This window comes from Egretta garzetta, unplaced genomic scaffold (genome assembly GCF_000687185.1).
Source record: "Egretta garzetta isolate BGI_Z169 unplaced genomic scaffold, ASM68718v1 scaffold29, whole genome shotgun sequence".
Classification (NCBI taxonomy): domain Eukaryota; kingdom Metazoa; phylum Chordata; class Aves; order Pelecaniformes; family Ardeidae; genus Egretta; species Egretta garzetta.
This window is the reverse complement of record NW_009260796.1, coordinates 78,822-87,398: the sequence shown is the minus strand read 5'-3', so window position 1 is coordinate 87,398 and position 8,577 is coordinate 78,822.

Below are 8,577 nucleotides of genomic sequence, written 5' to 3'. Positions count from 1 at the left end.
TAACTCAGCTACAGCTTGCTCCACGACTGTATGAGGGTGCTTTTCCACACTACTAAAATGTAATCTCGAAGAGGAAATTCAGTGCAATATTATTATTGCTTCAACATAATCAAAAGGCCATTTCACTCTGTAATCCAAGCCTGCCTAAGGAGGCTGCAAACTCTGCGCGCAGTTAAACACCATCAGTCTCTTGTCCACTTCTGCTCCACGTTTACATATACAGCAGGCAGCAGTTCTTAAAAATCAGCACGTGAGGAGTTATTTTAATTTAGCGTATAACTGCTGCAATTTGGATGAACCATTTCCTTGCCTCTCTCAAATCCCCAAATGGAACCTGTACCCTTTACAGACCATGAACCTTCACAAGTTCGGCTTTTTTTGTTGGGTTGGATTCTTCTTTGGTTTTGGTAGTTTGGTTGAGGGGTTTTTTTGGTCACTTGTTTTTGTTCGGGGTAAGGGGTTCTTTCCCCCCAAACCTCTAGGTACACAGTATCTAACCTAGAACCTGCTAAACCTACTATTACTCATTTTACAGTTCAAGAACTGTGGCTCCTTTTCTGTACTTACGTGGTGTTCAGGTTTATTTTTCAAAAGACCTCCAGTCAAGCTGTACGTCCTTACAGGTCACTATTAAATCTGACACCACATCAATATTCCGGGAAAGGAGGACCCTATCAAGTACAGAAAAGTTGAGGGAACCTCAACCTCATTTTAACCACCCTTAGGCCCAAGAGTTCCAGGCACCGCCCTCGCCGTAACTGTCACCAACAACTGCCACCACCAACTCCTTCGCCACCCCTGTAAGGTAACACCTTTGGACCAAACTCCACCTGACAAGAGAAGCACAAGTCTCAAGAGCGATGCACAAGCGCAAACAAAAAAAAAATCCTCCCAAGAAAAAAAAAAATTAAATAAATGCCAAGACCTGTGTACTGATGCTACTTACTGCTTCTTACTAGGTAAAACCACAGTTGCCTCCAATTCCTTCTCAGCCCATCCAGAACCTGTGATACAGCTAAAAAATTACTGTTGGTACAGTCGGTGCATCACTCTGCTGAAGAATGGGGATAGAGACTTCAAGGACATGGAGTCCTGCGTAACTCCATTCTACTACATGTCTTTGGAAGAAATCTGGTAGGTTATTTTTATACGGCATCTTGGATGTACGCAGCTTTTCTGTCACAGTAGGAAAGAAAAAACAAAAGTTGCTCCCCCAGGGAGCTGTGAAGACTAAGGCAATTCACATGCTAGCATGTGAGAGATCTCAGGATTTTACAGGAAGGTCTAGCTTAGGCAGTGTTGGAAGAAAAAGAAAAAAAAAATCAAACCAAAGCACCAACAAAAAAAAAAACCCAACCCCACGCAAAACCAAAGAGATATGGCTCAGCCCACGAGGAGTTCAGTCTCAATCCCCATGCAAATACGTGAATGTTCACAGCAGTGTCGACCCGTACCCTTCTCCTTATTCTCCCCCCTCCAAATGTTGAAGACTCCATTCTGCCAGCTATATAAACCCTGGAAACCAGACTTCAGAGCGCCTAACTAACAGCCCAAGAAAAAACAAACACAAGAGAGAAGGGGAGACAGTATTTTCTATTTACAGTTAAAAATTCAAGGACAATGCTCTAAAATAGCCCCACCTCAAAAAGGAAAAAATTCAGACAGACAGACTGTATGCTTTCTTTGGGAAGACGGGGGGGTGGGTGGAGAAACAAAACAAAACAGAAAAAAATGAATGAGCTGAAGAATGCGGCAACTTGGCAAGATGTTTAAAATAAAAGCTTTTATGTGCATAGGTAAGTACATAAATAAGACATGCAATAAACACAGTTGGGATATGGTGACCAAGCTACGAGGGAACTAGCAGTGAGACAAGTAACATGAAACCCAGCTACAGCTTTCACATCCAGAAATCAGAACAGGCAAGGCAAATTTAAGCAAAAAAGTTCATGTCGGCTAATCACAGAAATCACTTTTTTCAGTATTTCTCCTCTGGTTCGTTTCCTCTTCTCTATAGGGACCAATACACAAATTCAAAAACATTTTTGTAGAAAATCCTTGCCCTGGGAAACTCCAAATTACAGAAGGGTACATGTAAGCCAAGAACATTAAAATAAAATCCAGTCGTGTCTGCCAGATTTTGTGGTACTTATAGCAAGACATCAACCTGTTCAGCAGCTTCTTGAATTTAACTACAAAGGCACACACACAGTTTACATTAGAAGGTATTATCTTAAACAAAACAGGAAAAAATCCAGGTATTTGTCAAGAAAAAAAGTCATATTTAAAAAGAAAATGTTACATACTTGAAAATTTAATAAATGGTTTTTAGAAAAACCACATATACAAGAAACCATTTGTTGTCAGTTGTATATAAAAAAAGCAAGCAAACTTAAAATCTCTATAGTCAGATGTGCACGGGGAGGAGGGGAAGGCACAGCTAAATAAAAGGAGGGAAGGAAGAAGTAAGCAAATGCATCTTTTTCAACTCTATCAAAGCAAGTGTAAAACCATGGAAGTTGGCCTGTACTTCCCTCCAGTTTCAAATAAAAGTAACTTTGGGAATGGAAAATGTGATACCTCTATCTACAGCTTGTGGTATGTTTAAACTATTATAATATAAAGCATGCTCGTACTCACAAGCTAAAGGAAATGACTGCCAAATGCTTCTTTTACAATCTTCCTTCCAGAATAAGACGGATTCTTTACCAAGAGATTTTCTGAACGCACCAAGTGTAGCAGAAATTGAACTAACAGATACGTAAAATTTGCAATGGATTTACGGTCTTTCATTGAAATCACAGCGGAGATAGGAAATGTGACTACAGCTCACAGGTTTTTAGTATAGTCATCACTTTCACATTCAAAGGCTTCAGAAAATTCAAGAGACTTTTTTTTTAAGTGACAATAACCACAGGATGTGACCATTCCTATCATAATCTTTCCCTCCAGACGCAGAGATGAGCTCTAAAACCAGGAACTTTCTACTACAATCTTGAAAAAATGTTAACAGTCTTCAACAACATGACTCCAATTCAGTTACATGGGGAAGAAACCCTTGATTTCCCCAAACTAGGGGAGAAAAATACCTAGGGTATGAAAACTAATTCAGGCATTACTCCACCACCCCCCTCCAGAATCCCCCAAAACATGGTATAATGCCAAGGTTCTTCAAATTCCTTAAAGCAAGCAAACAAGACAGCTTTCACCTCATAGGAAGAAATAATGGTTTATGTCAAAAAAATTATACTTTTCTACATGCACATGCATCCATTACTTAAGAGCCTTAAAAAAATATATATATACTTGGGTAAGAATTGCAACCAAGTGTTAGGCATGTATCTGTCTTGGCCATACTACAGCCTACTATCCTGAAGAAACCAGACCTTTTATCCTTCTGAAAAAGGTTTCTTTATACTTTAGAAGACTTGATAAAGGATAAATTGAAGACTGTACTGCTCAGAGTGCAACATGACCTTCCTTAAATCACGCAAATTAGGCAAGCAGTTTGCTGGACTCAACTTACTTTGATTTGTTTTTCAAACAGATAGGGGCTGATGTAGGAACATCTTTCACACAGCGGTCTTCACCCACCTACACAGAAGCTTTAAGTGAACTAAAAGGAAGCGGCAGACTTGATAGCTAATATCAACCAATTAACAGTCGACAAGGCCTTTCAAAATCCGTTTCACAATATTTCTCACACTGTAAATGAAGAGGTGGCAATAGTTAAGCGTGGTTTACACTACCTTATCAAGCACTCTCTCAAAGAAATGGATCCTGCTGTATATTTTAACATAAATCAGTTCTGTGCTACTTGTCAAAACAATGCACATTTTCCTATCAGCATTTAACATAAAATCACACTAAGGGCTTCAAAATCCCATTCACGTGACTGTAATTCTGTCTCTAAACTCTCAAGTAAAACCACACTAGTCTTAACTATGTTCACCTTGTTTTCATACGTAATGCAGCACAAATTAACTTAGTATTTTTAGGAAGGCTATTACTGGTAACATGCCGGTTTTTCCCTGACATTTCCTTGAGTGGCCTGTCAGAAAGGGAATTTAATGTAGAAGGCATCCCAGGTCTCCTATTCAGTTGTGTCTTCCTGTGACATGGGGAGAAAACACAGCAATCCATACAAACTAAGACAGAAAAACTTAAAATATATAATCCCCATCAGAACTGAGCAGCCAAATAGTTTCAAGGCAACATAGTAATGAGGATATGTGAGAGCTATCTGTGTAATTTCTTCGAAGTACTTGCAGAAAACTGTAACACATCAGAGTACCATTCCCTCCCATTCTAAACTGTGTTCCAGGCACTACATCTTCGGAATCAACTGCCTGCAGATTGCAAATCAAGACCTAACTGAAATACACGCACAAAGGGACAGTTCCATAAAGAAGCATTCATTTAAGAAAACATTTACATGTCCTACATTAAATTTACATGAAAAGCAAACACTTCTGGACAAAAGGAATGCATGAGTTTCAGATGATGGGAGGCAAGTTTCCTTATAATAAGGAATTTCCAATAAACAAACAGCCTTAAAGCCACTGCATAGAAACATAGGAAACCTCTTTCAACAAAAAGGCCTCAGAGCAATTAGGGACCATTTTTAAATTAGGTGATATAGGCAAGCTGCAGTATGCCACCTAGTGCCAGACTCCTGAAAGAAATGTTATAAAACCCACCAAAACACTGTAAATTCAAGTAAGCCACAAAGACCACGTAGAGGCTTGACTTTGCAATTGCAAATCTGAAGTCCTCAGTTTTCCCCTTAAGGGCTGACAAAAGCCCAACCGAAAGCATGAGGGAAAAAACCCTAATGCACCAAGTTAAGCAACATCACAGGAAGTTCATTAACGTGTTTGGTTCCCACTCCAGCCAACAATCCCGTTCACTAATCAAGACGTGAACTAAAGAACAAAAACGGACAGCGTGCAAAGCACACAAAAATCCAGGGGCGCAGAGGCTGGTCTTCTGACGTGGACACGCAGAACCTTACAAAGGTGTCTCTGGTCTATGAGCTGTTATTTCATTCTCTTCTGAACACAATGTCTAGGCTTTGATGAGGTGACTGACAGGAACTGAATTTTCATGCTAGTGTTTTATCAGAAATAAGTATATGTGTACACCCTACGAGTTTATTAATAACCCATTAAGAAGACTTGTATTAAAGCTTGGCAGGCAGCTTCCTCTTCAAATAAAATCTGTTTCTTTGCTTTTTAAGATCTGAACGTGCCAAGGGCAGCATAGCAAGAGGTGAACACATAATTCAAAGGTTACACTTTGTTTCAATTTCCCTAACGTAGTCATCATTAAGCAATCACAGAACACACTATCCATTTCTCTCCTCCTTATAACCTCCAGTCATTAAGTTTCAGAATGAAAATTTTCAGATCACGTGTCTACCATAGCACATGCAGCTTCACACTCACGTAACCATACACAGACAGCAAGAACAACTAATGCCCTCCCCATAAAGAGAGACAAAAAGGTCACGCTGCACACGTCTAACCTCCATGCAGATGCCAGTGTGTAGCACAAGTCACGGCTGTAAAATACATTAAGCAGGGAATTGTCAGGAGGGAATGAACAGGAGAGGAAAAAAAAAAAAATCAACTAAGTAACATTTAGAGAAGCGGGGGAACCGTGAAGCTAACTAGAATCAAAGCCTGTATTTTCAGGCTCATTTGTAAAGCACAGTTGTTAACAGTGGTTAAATATTAACAGTAAATGCAGTTTCAAGAAAGCAACATGAAGTACACTCCGTAGCCTCCCTATACAGGCGCGTAAGCAAGGATTGCCAAGTCTGTTACACAATTTATAGGGCTACAAGACATCAATTCCAACCCCACCACCACCTACATTTTTCCAAAGGAATGGGCAACTAAATACGCTGCTGTCATTCCCCTTGCTGCTTCTTTCTCAATGAGATCTACGCTTCGGGACACCAATAACCAGACATGCAATAGATTATGTTAAATAAGTGGACCTCACTGGACAAATGAGGTCAAGAACAAGGCTGACAATCCTGTTTGATTCCGTTCTCGGAGCGAACAGACAGTGCCTTTCATGGCTTCCACTACAAAGAAACCCATAATTAGGTTTCATTTTTGTCGGTTCATCCGAAGACTGAAGCTACATACGGAAGGTGATGTTTAAAAAGAAAAACTCTGAAATCAAATAGCTCCTGAGAATATCACTATATCCATTTCAGATTAAAACTTCTCCTACCTTCCCTCCGCTAATCCAACTTCAGGTAGGAAGCACCATGTTTTGCTCAGTTTCAGAGCGTGGGTGGGGGTGTTTGGTTTGTGGGTTTGGGTTTTTTTTAAATAACCTTTTAGATGGCTCTCTGTTGATTAATCCATTTTCATCCTTCAATGAGTTTGATTCCTATTAGTTCAGACTGCAGAGAAGACATTGATTTTTTACTATAGTCAGGATCAAGAGAAGTAACAGCTTTTCCAATTAAACAACCGCTCACCACGTTAAGTACAAAAATGTCCACAGCAATAATGTGCAAGTGTCCAAAGCACTCTTCAATGCCAACAAAAGCTAACAGACATGCTTATAATAACTCTAACCTTTAACTTGAGAAAGGAGGAAAACTCCACGTATTACAGACAGTTCAGCTCCTGTTAACTCTGCTGATAAGAAGCTGTAACGCTGAGAAAGGCTCAAAATTACAGACAACTCATCTTCCAGCTCTGAATTACCATCATTATACCACACAAATCACCACATTGGGCTTCAGCCTACTAAAATAGGAATCACAACCAGAAATAGTCTAGTAGGCTGCTGCTGCTGCATCTGCTCTTAAATGAAGCTTTTATCCCAAACAAATCTATACAGTTCTTGCATTATAGCCGTTCAGAGGTGCACTGTAAATCAAATATTTTATTCCACAGCCTGCAGCTATTCCCACACTTAATAACTGACATGGGAGACAAGTTTTAATCTCCATCAGGCTGAAACAATTACTATCCTCATAACCACTCAAGTCAGAGCTAAAAATTATGAGTTTTGTATTACCTGATTGTATATTCAGAGGGAAACAGTTATATTTTCCCAGAGGAAAAAGGCAAAGCATATTCAGTAGAAAAGAAGGGAGCCCAAACAGTCATACTCCCTAATTCTGCATGTGCCAGAATAGCCGTGCACTCCAAGCAGTCAAGGCAAGGCTTCCTCTTAAGCTGTAAAAGAAATGCATCGTTCTTGCCACAGAGCAGCAAAGAGAAGACGAATCTGAACAGACACTCCATTTGCAGACATAAATATTCTCCAACCAAGCACTTGAGCTGCAGCTTTAGATAAGACCTTAAACAACTGGGGGACTTTTTTAGTCATTAGGGAAACAGTTCTCATGCTTAGAGGAAAACCTACCTTAATTAAGTGACCTGGAAGCCTGCCTTGGATCCATGCAATTATTGCCAATGCTGCGTTTTCAGGTTTTAAAATACTTGCTACGAGAGTTCAACTTTTAATTTAGGAAGTTATTCTAACAGCAAGAGCCGTGACTGAGAATAGCAACGCCTAGACCGTCTCTAAAATGCAATTCTAATACTCTGCCTTGCTCACATACAGCGTGGATACACATCCTACCACAACTGCCAAGTCTGAAAGGAATTTGATATGGGAACTACTGCCCCGAGCTGCAGTCCGACACTAAGCAGCTAGGAACCATTAGCACTCAGAGGCTTTAAAATCTCCGACTGGAAAATGCCCTCCCAAGGACAGTTACGTAGCTGTCTGGGAAAGGATCGCAAGACTGTGTGTAAATGTAAGAAAAAGAAGAAAGTGTTACAGGGACAGTTCTAAACAACAGGAAAACAAAAATCCCTGCATGAAATCTCAGTGTGGAATTTGTACATTATTACATGTTTTACTACCAGTTATTACTCGCTGCTAGAAAGGAACATTAAAAATCACAGCAGGTCAGGACACTGCTTCTTTTTGAATATGCTGAGGCAAAAATGCAGTATTTCACCTCTTGTCCAAGAAAGGAAGAAAAAGCCATCAAGTTTGAACCATTCACCCTTTCATTTATGCTCTACAAAGGCCTGAAAAGATACTTCAACCATCCAAATTATTTACATCAGCATGAAAACGATAGGGAGGCTGTTAGAAGGTAGGATGTTAGAGCTCCCAGGGTTTTTGGAAGCCTTGCGAAGGAATTCCCCCCCTCTAAATGATTGAGACGCATCTTCCACCTCCAGGCGAAGCCAATATTCACGCTTCCAAGATACCGCAGGGCCGTGGGGTTGGTCAGGAAGCCAGAAGCAACACACAGCAAATGCCATTTCTTCAGCGAAACATCATCATCGCACGGGAAGGAGAACACTCTCTTGATCTAGCACGCCCTCTGGAGTCAGCTCCTTATTAATGACATCAAACACGGATGCCCTCATTCGCTTTAAGAATTCCTGTCCCCCCCCAGCTACCTGCAGGCTTCTAAAAACCAGTGGTGTTCTGTGCAAAAGCTGGTAACAAGCCCCTTATATAGCGGTAAGCACAATAGCATTTTGCAGCCATCAAGGGATAAATGGATCCTTTTCTAAATTT